The sequence below is a fragment of the Nelumbo nucifera genome, chromosome 5 (assembly GCF_055504915.1).
Source record: "Nelumbo nucifera cultivar China Antique chromosome 5, China Antique-T2T, whole genome shotgun sequence".
NCBI classification, from domain to species: domain Eukaryota; kingdom Viridiplantae; phylum Streptophyta; class Magnoliopsida; order Proteales; family Nelumbonaceae; genus Nelumbo; species Nelumbo nucifera.
The window spans coordinates 67,222,102-67,236,766 of record NC_142653.1 but is presented as its reverse complement, the minus strand read 5'-3'; positions in this window follow the sequence as shown (position 1 = coordinate 67,236,766).

Sequence of the window (14,665 nt, the reverse complement as noted above, 5' to 3'; positions counted from 1 at the left end):
ATATGTGTCTTCTAAAGGCTATCGCCCCCTCCTTCTTTTATAAGCTTAAAGGGATCAGCTCCTAATCCCATTAGGAGTTGCTGATCCAAATCATATTTGGGTCAGAATTCCCTTTAAGTGATAAGGGTAAACCCTTATCTTATCTGTAGATTAGATCAGCCTTCTCCTAATCTCATTAGGAGGTTTCCAGATCGGAATCACATTTAGATCTGGACTCTCTGAGTGGATAGGGTTAAGACCCAATCCTATCTGCTAATATAATCTTAGAATCTGCCCCTTATTTAACTGATCAAATCAGCCCAGTTCGAAATGGGCTTTAAGCCCAATAAGGTTATGTGCTCACTTAGCCTTCCAAACTGCTGCCCAGTTGGGCTTCCTTGTATGGCGTGGGACCCAAACATTGATCTACACATCAGCCACATGGGTTCAGCCCAACCTTTGTTACAAGGTCTGGCCGAATACACTGTTATGGACAGTGCACCCCCTGAAATCCATCACATGGGCTCTATGGGCCCAACACTAACCCTCCCTGGGCCAAGCCACCTTGTAACACCCAGGGACTGTAGGAAAATGCAAGATTAGCCCATCAGGTATTGCCCTCAATGGTCTTACACTTAACCTCTCAGCCCATAATGATCAAACACCGCCCGACAGGAGAGAACCTCTCCCTCGGCTGCAAGGAACAGTGCTGCACTCTCTACTCACATGGATCCCGTGAATTAAAACCTTTTTGCAAACAATTAGAAACCGTAATATATATACTTTTATATCTCATATAAAATATATTTTGCAAAACAAATCTCAACAATTGAAATCGGCTGCCAACAGTCTTGGTTTCCATCAGAGAGAGTGCATCCCCAATCATTATCCTTGTCCGACAAAGGGGCTGATCCTGTCACTATGATCACCCACTCAGATGAATTTTCAGACTGTCCCAACATACCCAGGTTTTGACCCCCGCTAAGGATCTCACTGATTGGTATTTCAAAGATAGCCCAATCTGACACCTAGTGCAGTATCATAATCAAGTCTAGGGGTCAGGTGTAACTTTCCAGTTTTGCCCATCAATCTCCAAGGTCTAGGGCAATACTGGAAATCTGGTCCGGTTCAAAGATTCAATTAATCCTACACTGCATTTGCCTTGGGTCTCACGCTGGCGGTTGAGACAAGCCACCCCAACATTTGGCAGCACACCAGTGTCAGCATTGGCAGGATAAATCTCCCCAGACTTATCCAACGGCTGTGAACATTCTAAACTAACACGAGTCTCATAAGTGTCTAGTTTAAGGGTATTACACAGAAACATACCATAGGAACATGAATCAAATATGTACTTTATTCATTTACAATAAATTCATAATGTACATCATTCTGATTGGAGCTAAGGGCATACAACTGTCTAACATATCTTCCTTGGCTACTCAAGGACTCAGAAAGGGTATAAGTGATATAACCCTAACTTCCATAAGTCATTTGTGTGCTCCGATGTCACCTTCTTTGAATTGGTTCATTCTTTTCTCGGACACTATGGTTTCTTCTCCTTCCCCCATAGTTCCTCTTCCCATCCCTGTTGTAGATCCCCTTCCCGTGGTTCCCATTCCAGTTGCAGATTCACCTCCCGTGCCAATTACTACTGAGAGGCCACCAATCAGACAAGTGTATACTCACAAAAGAGCACCAGCCCCTCCTCCAATTCAGCCCTCGTCGATAGATCCTGTCATTGCTTCTTCTCCCTTGGACCTTGATCTTCCTATTGCCTTGCAGAAAGGTAAACGCACTTGTACCTCTCATCTTATTTCACACTATGTTTCAGCTACTCACCTTTCTGCTTCTCATCGCAACTTTATATCATTGCTATCATTTGTTTCCATTCCCAAGACTGTCCAGGAAGCCTTTACCTCCCCAGGGTGGCAGCAAGCAATGGAAGAGGAACTATTTGCTCTACAACACAATCACACGTGTGAACTCACTACTCTTCCTCCTAGTAAGCATGTTGTTGGGTATGAGTCTACACAGTGATGTATATTCCAGATGGCAGTGTGGAGCGATTGAAGGCCAATTAGTGGCCAAGGGCTATTCTCAGCTATATGGTGTGGACTACACGGAGACACTTTCTCCTATGGCTAAAATTGGTTCAGTTCGGTTGTTGATTTCATTAGCTGCTATGTATGATTGGCCTCTTGTGCAATTTGACATCAAAAATGCTTTCCTACATGGTGATTTCATTGATGAAGTGTATATGGAGCAACCACCAACGTTTATTGCTCAGGGGGAGGATGGTAAGGTTTGTAAACTCAAAAAGGCAATTTATGGACTGAAACAATCTCCACGCGCATGGTTTCGCAGGTTCAGTGAAGTACTGAAAGACTTTGGGATGAAACAATGTCAGGTAGACCATTCTGTGTTCAACCATGACTCAAAAGATGGGAAAATCTTGCTAGTGGTGTATGTGGATGATATTGTCATAATTGGGAGTGACAGTAATGGGATTGACAAGTTGAAGAAGTTCCTATAGGACCACTTCAATACAAAAGATTTGGGTAAGCTGAACTACTTCCTGGGAATAGAAGTTGCAAGGTCAAGGCATGGAATTAACTTATGTCAAAGAAAATATGTTTCTTGACCTACTTGAAGAAACAAGACTGTTAGGTGCTAAACCAATAGAGACTCCTATGGAACTTAATGTCAAGTTGAGTGTTGATGCGAGTGAAGGGTTTGATGATCTTGGAAGATACAGGAGGTTGGTGGGAAAGTTTAATTATCAGACTATTACCCGACCAGATATATCATTTGCTATGAGTATGGTGAGTCAGCTTATGCAGCATCCTCGGATTCCTCATTGGGAAGCAGTTCTAAGGATTGTTAGGTACCTGAAGGGTGCTCCAGGTTGTTGTTTGCTATACAAAAGTGGAGGGACTCTTGAGATAGTAGGGTATACAGATACTGATTGGGCTGGTTCTATATCAGATAGGAGATCAACTACACAGTATTGTACCTTCCTTGGTGGCAATCTTGTAACTTGGAAGAGCAAAAAACAAACAGTGGTGGCAAGGAGTAGTGTAGAAGCTGAGTACAGAGCTATGGCTCATACCACATGTGAATTAGTATGGTTTAAGAACTTGCTACAAGAGATGGAGTTCTCGGTTGACAAACCCATGAGACTATACTGTGATAACCAAGTTGTTATTCACATATCTTTCAACCCTATCTTCCATGAGAGAACCAAGCATATTGAGGTCGATTGTCACTTTGTGACAGAGAAAGTGATAAGTGGAGTTTTAACATCTCATGTGAGCTCAGGAAATCAATGGGTAGATCTCTTTACAAAGGGATTGTCTCGGGGCAGAGTAGATTATATTTGTGACAAGTTGGGACTATATGACATATACTCTCCAGCTTGAGGGGGAGTGTTAGAGTACACAGAACAGGGGTATTTTGGTCATTTGGGTTTATCTATTTGAGAGTGAAAGGTCTATTTTATTCAAGTTTAAGTTATGTGCCCCATCACTTATGAGGGACAATATGGTCTTTCTTGTAACTATGTTATTGGAGATAAATACAAGTGAATCAACTAGAGAGAGGACTGGTTTTCCTCTACTGGTCGAACCCTTCTTCTTCTTCTCCTTCTTCTCCTTCTTCTCTACTGTAACATAGGACTAAATAAGGTTTTCACAATCATCAGCCTTCTTGGAGTCACTTTTCTTTCCCATATTGTTATTACCCATTGCAGCCAATGCTATCTGTTGCTCCCCCTCAGTTGTAACCATCACACTCTGCCTATTTTCTTCAGATTGAAGAAGGGCATATACCTCTTGAACCGACGACAACTCTTTGCTTCTTAAGATCTGAGCTCTCAAGGGATCATGGGCAGGGTTCAATCCCAACAAGAAAGCAAACACACGTTGCTGAGAAACTAGCTTCCTATAGGCCTTAGCATCATCATCATGTTTCCACTCTATAGCCTGATAATGATCCAATTCTTTCCATACGGAAGTAAGGGTTGAATAATAAGCAGACAAACTATGATTTCCCTGTTTGCAGGTTGAGGATTCAGCTTGCATCTAGTAAATCTTGGCAATAATGCCTTTGCTCAGAATAGGTGGTTTTGGCTCATTCCCAAATCTCACTCGCGGTGTCTGCCCACATTAAGTTCTTCTTCACATCGGGTTCCATGGCTGCAAGGAGCCAAGATATCACCTTACTGTTTTCTTGGTCCCACCTATCATGTTCAGCTATCTCACACTTAGGTTCTTTCACTCTGCCATTTATGTAACCATCTTTTCCCCTTGCTGTTACATAAAGTTTCACACTTTTAGCCCACTCCAGGTAGTTCAGGCCATTTAAAGGGGTAATTGGCATGGGAAACATCATGTTTTCACCCCCATACCAGGTGTACTACAAGTTGGTGTAACTCCAGATGATGCTGAATCATAATTTGCCATTGAGAAAAAATGGTCACAAATATACCAGACCAGATTCCACACAAATAGAATGCTAAACTCCCAAGAATTTTCACTTTCGAAAGGAGAAAGATACTGTTGAAATCAGTTCAGCAATAGTTCGGCCCTTAGAATAGCCCAGTAATTAGTCCAGCAACTACTCTACTAATACGCTACTGAAGACAGTCTACTAACAGCAAGAGTTCGACCACAATCAGTCATTAAAAAAAAAACTACTAACAGTTCGACCACAGCACATGAGTAAAAAAAAACATACCCCTGTCCAGTGCCTGTACGAAGATGTAAACCTCAAAACCAAGGCCTTCTCAGCCCTTGACAACATAGACCACAGAGAAAAAAAGGGACACATACCCCTATCCAGCACCTGTACGAAGGTGCAAACCCAGAAAAATATTTTTCACAGCATTGAACTAAGAGAGGATAGTCATTCCAGCATTGCCCCTCTTCTGTTAGGGTTTCCTTGGTGTTACAACCAAGGAGGAACCCAAAGAACAACAGCCATAGGAACTCTGAACAGTCCGATAGAATTCTTGGTCTTCCACGTCCAAGAGATCAAGAGAACAAAAAAACGACTAAGATTCAGATGAGAGAAAACAATTTTCGAACCCAGAATTATTGCTCTGATACCATGTGTTCCTTCTTGAGAGAGACGAGAGAGAGAGGAGAGAAGAAAGAGGAGAAGAGAAGAGAGAGTCGATTGAGGCTCAAAAACTAAGGGCTGGCGGTTCCAAGCTTCTTATTTATATTCACTTAAATATAATAAGAACTGAAGTTAAAAGAATGCCCCTAGCGGTAGTTCCTAATAATAAACAACTAACAAGGAAAAAAGAAAGCTAGTTGTCAGCACCTAGATAGACTAGGCTGACAACATACTACCAACATACTAACATAGAACCAAGCAACATAGTGACAACATTTTAACACAGAACCAATAAATAAGATTCACAACAGAGTGTAAGGGTTTTGGACACATTGCATCTCACAACACGGTCACATCATTCCAGACTGTCCAATCTGACCAGCTAAGGGTTCTCAGAAAAAAGACTCAGCCCCGGGCCTATCAGGCAACAAATGGATAAGCAACTGATACTGTATCCACCAAAAGTGATTCTTCGGTTAAAGGTGATTCAACAGGTGTCATGGATGAAGAAAAGGTTCGGAAATTGGTATCTTCTGCCATTTCCTCTCCTTTCTCTGCTATTGTCGTGTCTAGTAAGTTCTCTTTATATTGTTCTTCCCCTTCACATGCTTGAATTATAGATTCAGGTGCCACCAATGACAGGAGCCTATCTCAATCACCCAAATCCATCCACCAATAATAGGAGCCTAACAATGATGGAGCATTCCTAATCAATGGGAACAACCCTTCCCCTCTCTCAATCAGTCAACTCACAAAAATATTGTAACCTTTTAAGCTTGCAATGGACATTCTCGATCTTCTCTATGGCAGTAGTCCTAAAGTGGGTTGACAATAGACCTATTCACAGGTCGGGCTTCGGGCCTGACTTACATTGTGTCGGGCTCAGGCAGGCTTCGGGCTTGACTTACATTGTGTTGGGCTCAAGCTTTGGGCCAAACCCCATTCAAAATTTGGTAAAATCTTGGGTTTGTTTTTCTGGGGAGGTGAGGATTTCGCCTTAAATGCTTTTAAAGAGTTTGAAAGGAAGAAAGAAGAAAGACCGAGAAAAGGGTTAATTGGAAGAGGGAGATGGGACAAAGATGGCAACAACCAAGAGGAGGCTTTTGATGGAGAAGGTTAAGCTTATCTCTTTTGTCTGTACCTCTGTTCCCTTTTTCAATTGTCCTTTTGTTCTTGGTCTTGGTTTTGGTATCGGAGGAGTTAGTTTTAAGTCAGTGAATGGTCCTGCAAAAGTGAAGACTGAAGAGTGTACTAGCTTTACAAGGTCTGTTAGATATCCCAACTAGCACGGTAATGTAAAAAAGAGGAAAGGATGTGTTAGCTCAAAAAGGGAAGAACTTCTTAAGTGACTGTCTACAACTAACTTATTCATCACCCAAAAAGGTGGGGCTTTTTTTTTTTGTTTTTCTATATTTTTTTAGAAGATCATAAAACTTTTATTTTCAAAAACTAAAAGAACTGGCCCACTACTTAGCATTTACAATGTGAAATAATGACGCTCCAAAATACATTTATCTTTCAATGTTACCAAGCCCTTCATCACAGGGGTACCCTTTCATCACGAAGAAAAAGAGATTGCCTACCTGCCCAAGAGGGGTGAAAAGATTCATTCTTCCACAAAAAGGAAAGAAATAGCCATTGGCACTCTCAATTCTACCCTTATCATGCATTTCCAAACTAGGCCAAGGTGAACACCTCCATCTCTTCCCATTTCGAAAATTTTATTTTCTGATTTTTTTCCTTTCTTTCCATTTTTCTATTTTTTTTTTCTTTTCCTTTACTTTTTGTTTTTTTCTACTTTTCTCTCTTTTCTTCTGCCCAAGGTTGAACATCAAAAAAAGTAATTGGACACCCTTTCCCCTACTTTGAAAGGAAATCTTGAAGCCCCTAGTATGCACATCTCGGAATGGTCTTAGCATATAGGATGCAACATGGCCTAGGTTGGGTCTCATCAAAGAAGTGGGTGAGTTCCTTGGACTACCTACGTATCAAGATTTAATTGGACAACTCTCTTCTTTCTTTGCCAACATTCTTCGCATCTCCCAGGAATCAAGTCAAACGTAGATCTAATGAACAACACTTGGATTGCCCCCACTTCAAGAGTCATATTCCATTGTTGCCAATTGGAAAAATCTATCCAACTTGGGGCATCAGGAGGACTTCTATATGTTGTAAAGAGGTTTATAGGTTTATGGGTTCCAAAGAAAAAGGATATTCCACTCAAAAGTGTATCTCTTGCCTTTGTTGGGAATTTATTTCATCATCTCCGACCCCTTGTTCGGCATTCTTTGTGGCACTTCGCATCAACCCCTTATTGGTGCTTTGGGATTTTATCCTCTTGCTCGATATTCTTTATCATTATTTCCTTTTTTTTTTCTGCCCTTGTTTGTGGTGCCTTTTGATTTTTCCCTTGCTTGGCACTCTTCATTGTCTCTCTTTCCTTTTTCTTTTTCTTTCCTTTTGCCCCTTTTTTGTGGTATCTTTTGATTTTGCCTTTGTTTGGAACTATTTATTTTTTCTTTCTGTGCCTTGCTTGAGAATCATTTAGGGTACCTCTATCCTTACTTTCCCCTTGTATGGCACTCTTTTGGGTACCTTTATCTATGTATACTTGCCCCTTGTTTGATTTGCATTTCTTTCCTTCTCTTAGGCTTTTGCTTTCTTTTCTTCCTTTGTACCTCCTTGGACAATTGCGAGATTTACTTTCTTCATTTCCCCAAAGAAGGCATGGGTGGAAAAAGATAAAATGACTCTCTCCACAACTTCTTCCAAGCAAAATCCATTCCCACCCCTAGGAACAGATTATGTGCTTCATGAAAGAAAGTCTTATCATTGTAAGGCTTGAAGGGCTAACTAGCGGTAATTGACCATACTCTTTGGGTTGTTATAAGGGATTAATAAATGCCCAAGGATGGCCTCCCTTCATTGGTGCACACAATTTGGGGGGTTTCGATACATCCAATTAATATTGGAAATGGGCTTAGGCTTCCTTTCCCCGATTAAGACCTATGAGGTAAACACATCCCTAGTTCTTAAAATAACTCTTATCCCTAATTGAGGATTGGGACCTCCACTCCACCCTCCTATTTTTATTTTATTTTCATTCTTTTCCATTACACCTCTAAGCCTAGAATTCCTACCTTCTCGAGTTAGAATTACCACCATCTGTTAGAGTCGGCTGTAGAAGGGTAGTATAGGCTTTCTACATTAAGTTATATGTTAATTGTACTGATGAGTAGATATTAAGTTAGCTGATGTGGCTCTCACTTAAGTGAGGGTATAAGAGTAATTCTTGTTTGTTTAAAAAAGTATAAATAAAGGCTGGTCGATTAGAGAAGATTATCTTTTCTCTCTAGTTCGACTGGAATAGTTCTTCTTCTCATTCTTCTTTTTCTTCTTATATGAAATCGTACGGACACTACAACTGGATTTTATCACCATCTAAACCACATCTTCGAGCAGACTTTAGAATTAAAGACAGAAGACCAGTTCCCCCATGATTTTAAGAGAAAGTTCACAAGTCAATTTCAAAGAGTTCACGCTCAAGGAGCTTCATTAAGACACAAGTGCACAAGCAACTTAGGGTTACTTTATTAACAAAACAAGTACAAAAGCAACACCTCTTATTTTCAAAACAAAAGGAAAAATATTGAATAAATAAATCTTCAATTGGAATCGGTTTGAATCGAACTAAGGGGAAAGGAGACCAGAGAGCATAACAAAATTGACTCAACATGGTTAGAATTGGTTTAAGAAGGTCTAGACAAGTCTAGGTTTAGGTAAGAAATGGGTCACCAAGAAGGCTAGTAAATGATGGCTCCATAGGTTTTACCTAGATCAATCTTAGGTCAAATTGGGGAATGAGGTGACTAAAGGATGACTCATCAAGGTTTAAATAAGCTAGGTATGGGTTGAACTGATGATAGGGTTGGGAGTGTAACTCGATGGGGTCTAGGCCCAATTGGTTGAAGGTAAATCAAACTATGACTTTGTGAAGATTAGACTGGATTAAAGGCTAGACCGAATGAGGAATACTCAACCAAGCTATGGGTACACCAGAAAATAGGGGACAAGTTATGACTCTTTTAACACTAAGCTAGGTTACATAAGGAATGAGCCTTCAGACATTGAACTATATTGGGTGAGATTACATCGCAAATTAAGGGATAAGATGGGATTCTAATCAGGTTGGAGTTAAAACTAACCAAGATTGGGTGGAGGGGATGACCCTAAGAAGGCTGAACTGAGTTGGGGTTCCACCATGGACAAAGGTGGTTGAGTACTAGAGTGGTTGAATTGAACCTGTGTTAAACCGAAGGAAATTGATGGTTGAACTGAACTAGGGAGTAATACAGACAACACAAACACCTAGTACATATTGAAATAAAGCACTACCGCCATCCTAAACGAAAAAGAAAAGGTAAACCGCAACAATCTTGAGACAAAGTTGGCACAAATTTGAGTTTTTTTTATTAATAACCACATTTCATTAATTAATCACAAAAATATTACAAGGATGGAGATAAACTTTCTTATCTTCCAGCTGGAGCTTGAGCTCCCAAGAACAAAAACAGAAAAAAATAATTACATTTGTGCCCAAAACATTAACTCCCTCTCGACTCCTTGCTTAGCTAATCCATCGGCGAAGGAGTTAGCTGACCTTTTCACCCAGCAGATCTTAATTTCCATCTCTTGAACAAGCCATCTAAATTTCCTCCTCTCATTACTATACATCCATAAACTGCTATTTTCTTTGAGCATGATTACAACCAATACACAAATTACAATAAAGGCAAGAAGAGAAAGGACATCAATAAATAACATAACCTAGTAATGTAAAACGATGACAGAACCTCAACATATTCACCTCCATCAACACCATCAACGATCACAACCACACCACAAATGACATTAAAATAAAGAATGTCTATAAAGACATGAGAAAACAAGAATAACAAAACAGATGCTCAATTCTTTATTTCTTTATCGACCAAGGAGTATTCCATCAGAACAGCCTGGATCAAAGCACACCACCAAGATTTAATATCTTCATCAAGATCAAAGCACACCATTCATGAACCAACCCAGCAAACATGATCTCATAACAATGCTCTCCCATAGGGAACACAGTATAAAAGAAACATACAGGTATCCACTAAGAAATAAACACATTGAAAAATCCTATCAACTCAAATTCCTCTTACCACAAATAGAATAAGGAGAACCTTGTGTTCATGACTAATGATTTTCAAATAATTGAAGTAGAATGGAGAAAGCAGCAGCAAGAAGAAGAAGAGAGAAGAAGAAGAGAGAAGAAGAAGAGAGAAGAAGAAGAGAGAAGAAGAGAGAAGAAGAGTATTTCGTACTATCCCTCCTTCCCCTAATCCTTTCATTAAAAGATTATCACTAATTTTCAGAAATTACAAGTAAGCCTTTAATTGGGCGACCAACTAATTAAACAAAATAAAATTGATGTTAACAAGCCCATTAACAAAACAGAACAGAAGAATAAAGAAGAAATAACAACTGTGGGCTATGGCACATTTGGCCCACTACACTCCCCCTCAAGTTGAGTATAGATGTCAATCATGCCCAACTTGCCTATATCATGTTGTAGCTTGGCCTTGGAGACTCCTTTGGTAAGAATGTCAGCTAACTGTTCTTCAGATGCAATGAAAGGTAAACAAATTTCTCCAAAAGCCACTCTTTCTCTGATGAAATGCCTATCAACATCAATGTGTTTAGTTCTATCGTATTGCACAGGATTATGGACAATGTTAATGGTAGTCTGACTATCACAATACAACATCAGTGGTCTGTCATACTCAACACCTAATTCCTTCATCAGGGATCAAAGCCAAAGTAACACAGAAACTCCATGAGCCATAGATCTGTACTTTGCCTTAGCTGAAGATCTAGCAACCACAGATTGTTTCTTGTTTCTCCAAGAAACAATATTGCTTGCCACCACACTACAACATCCCGAACTTGACCTCCTATCATCAATGTCGCTTGCCCAGTCAACATCTATATAGGTTTCTAGTTTCATATGATCATGTTTAGCAAAAAGAATACCCTTCCCTAGAGTGCTCTTCAAGTATCATAAAATCATCTCTATTGCTTCCATATGTGTATTTCTGGGAGCATGCATGAATTAGCTAATGCAGCTAATAGCATATGCAATGTCAAGGCAAGTCATAAAGATATAGTAGTTTCCCTAGTAACCTTTGAAACACTCCCTTATCCTCCAAAAGTTCTCCATCAGAGGCAGAAAGCTTGTGACTCATATCAATAGGTGTAGCCATTGGTCTTACACCCATTTTACCTGTTTCACTAAGCAAGTTCCTCCCAATACAATCTATAAAGCCCATCTCAAACTTCCCAATTGATGCTTTATCTTCAGTTTTAGCTTTATAAAAGAGGACTGGAAGGAAGAAGAAACCGGCAAGATGCAAAGGGTGTTGCATCATATTATTCAAACGCTTGTCAAAAATTTCCAGAATGGGTTTATATTCTCTTTCTTTTCCACCAAAATTTGATTTGATCTTTTCCCTTGCTCGTTCCATTACAAAGTGAAAGTACCTCATTGCAAGTTTTTCATCACCATCAACCAATTGTACGTCCTCCACAATTGGTTGGGAAGCTAGAGGGCAATCCTTAAATTTTTCTAAAACGTAACAGAAAGAATTGCTTGAGACTCTTAAACCCTCTGGTTTGTTTGTCCATTTACTTCTATTCCACACATCACTAACAAATAAAGAATGCAATGACTCTTTGAAAGTAAACAAGTTTTGCAAAGTAAGAAATGATGTGGCAAACCTTGTAAGAGCACATCTAACAAGATCCCTCCCATGTGTTTTCTCCCTCGTATAAGCAAGGAGAAGAGGATGTCTTATAATTGTCAAGACGACACCTAGGCGACTAAGTGGTTTTAGAGTGTCACCTCGCCCAAACGCCTATGGTTTTGTATACTAGGCAACCGCCTAGAGACTTAGGCGGGCACCTAAATAAATTTAAGAAATTATTTTTTTTATATTTATTATTCTGATATTTTTATTGGCTATTATACTGTTATAAAATAGAAGTGGTTACATGTTAACATTTTATTATTAAGCCAATACTAATAGAATACATTGTTCATTTGTTTTGTTGTCCTGCAAGGGTTTTTACTCGATTGAAGAGGGAGGAGAACCGAAGGCTTCCTGCTCCATCTCCAGTCCAACTTCTAGCTTCAGTTCATAAGTTTCTTCTTCTTCTAGCCCAGCTTTAGTCATTTTTTGCTTTTTTTTTTCCGAAAAAGAAGGGCTTCCTCCACAGTTCTACTCATTCTTCTTCTTCTTCTTCGTCTTCTTTTTCCGCCCCTGACTGTTCTCAACCGCTAGTCTCAGTCCCTTTTTTTTTTTGGAAAAAACAGGGTCTCCAACCCATACTCCTCTCTGCCCCTAAACCCCTCTTCTTCTTCTTATTCTTCCGCCCCTGACTATTCCTAGTCAATAGTCTTAATCACTTTTTTCAGAAAAACAGGGACCTATACTCCTCCCTACCCCTAATCCCCTATACTTCTTCTTCCTCTTCTTCTTTCGCCCCTATACTCCTCTCCTCCCTTCCTAGTTTCTGCACTTTTTTTTTTCAGTTTTCAAACAGAAACAACTGAACCACACTCTTCTCTGCTTAAATTCTTCTTCTTCTTTTCTTCTTCTCATTAAATAAAATTAGGATGTTTTGTACTCTTAATTTTTTCATTAGTTTTTTTTCAAATATTTTTTATATCATTAATATATGGCTGAACTGAAAGTCTGAAACGTCAAACTTAATTGTATGGCTGAATTTTATTATATGGCTGAAATTTGTTTAATTAATTAATTAATTACTATTTGTATATTGCATTTTCTCATTTGCTGATTTGGACTTACTGCTTGCTTTGCTTTCTTTAGTTTACTTAGGAAATCTATGAATAGCTAAAGACTGAATGAAATTTGATTATATCATATAACTGAAATTTGCTTGCTTGAAATTTTTATTTAATTTATATTTCAACAGAAATTATTATTTGTGTTTATTAATTTACTAATTATTGTCATTGCAGATTTTCCCTTGGTCTTAGTCTTTTTATTGCTGATTTGTTTTTATTTTCATTAGATAATGGAAAATGAGACAAATCAAAACACTTCTTGCACTAGGAATAAGGCTCTGTCAAAAGATCTAGCATGGAAATATACATATTGGCATGATTTAGAAGACAAAAATGCTATTATTTGTTCCTTGTGTGGAAAGATTGTCAAAGGAGGAATTAAGAGAGTAAAACAACATTTAATTGGAGGATTTGGAGATGTTACCAAGTGTTCAAAAACTACGAGTATTGCAGAGGAGATGCAAGAATACATGCAAAAATAAGAGGAAGAAACCGTTAAGTGATTTCATTGTGGAGGACAATTGTGGGCCATGGGAGCAAATGGTTTATGAGAGAGAATCTCACCATGCCGGCACGACCCACGAGCCGTCATGGGCTGAGCCGCCCACCCCGTAGAAAACTTTGGAGGTCGGCTCAACATGGCCCACGACCCAGGTCCATGCGGGCCCATGCCGTGTCGCGGGCCTGGGCTGGACCGGGTTGTAGGCTTGGGCCATAAGCCTTGAGCCTAGGCCGAATCGGGCTAGAATGATTTTTTTACTTTTCTTTTTTTTTTTTGAAAAATTTGATTTCATTTCTAAGTAAAAGTGTACAACTAAAATATTTAACTTTTCTTTGAACTTTGGGAACTATTTGAAAAATTAAGAAATGAGAAGTTTAAGTTATCTAACACATAAATGAAAAAAAATACTTAACCAAATAAGAATGATGCAATAACAAATTGGAAACAAAAGTGGAATTTTATTTCATTTAAATTTGAATGATACAAATTATAAATACAATGATTGGATCATTGGATACTTGGATACTTGGATGAATGAAATATGAAGATGGAATAAATTAATAAAAATATAAAAAATACAATATAGTTACAAATTGAAAATACAAAATTACATTGTTAAAAAATAGCAAATAAATTAAAAAAAAATTATAATAATTTGAAAAAAATAAAAAATTCTATACAACTAGTGTCAACTTCATGAATCATGACTTTCATCATCTGCTTCAGGTGAAATATCTGGTGTAGTATCATGCCCTTCTTTGTCTTGTAATCTATCTTCCTCATCTAGCCAATCCTTAAAGCAGAAGCACATCTCTATACTTTCATCATTCATGCAGCTTCTCTTGTCGTCCAACACACTGGTACTTGCACTAAAACAAGACTCTGATGGAACTATAGACACCAGAGGGGTTAGTAGATCACCTGCCATGGCAGTGAGAACTGGATAATTTTTTGAATGTTCACTCCACCAGGCTAAAATATCAAAATTATTTGTTCCCTCACCTAAACTAGAAACATTTGCTTGTAAATAAAAATTAAGTTCAGTAAATCAACTTATAGAAGTAGCATATTGTTGTCTTCTACTTATTAAATAAAAATTTTTTTCTCTTCTACTACTGGGCTCAAGATCAGAAGTAGAAGATGTTGTACAA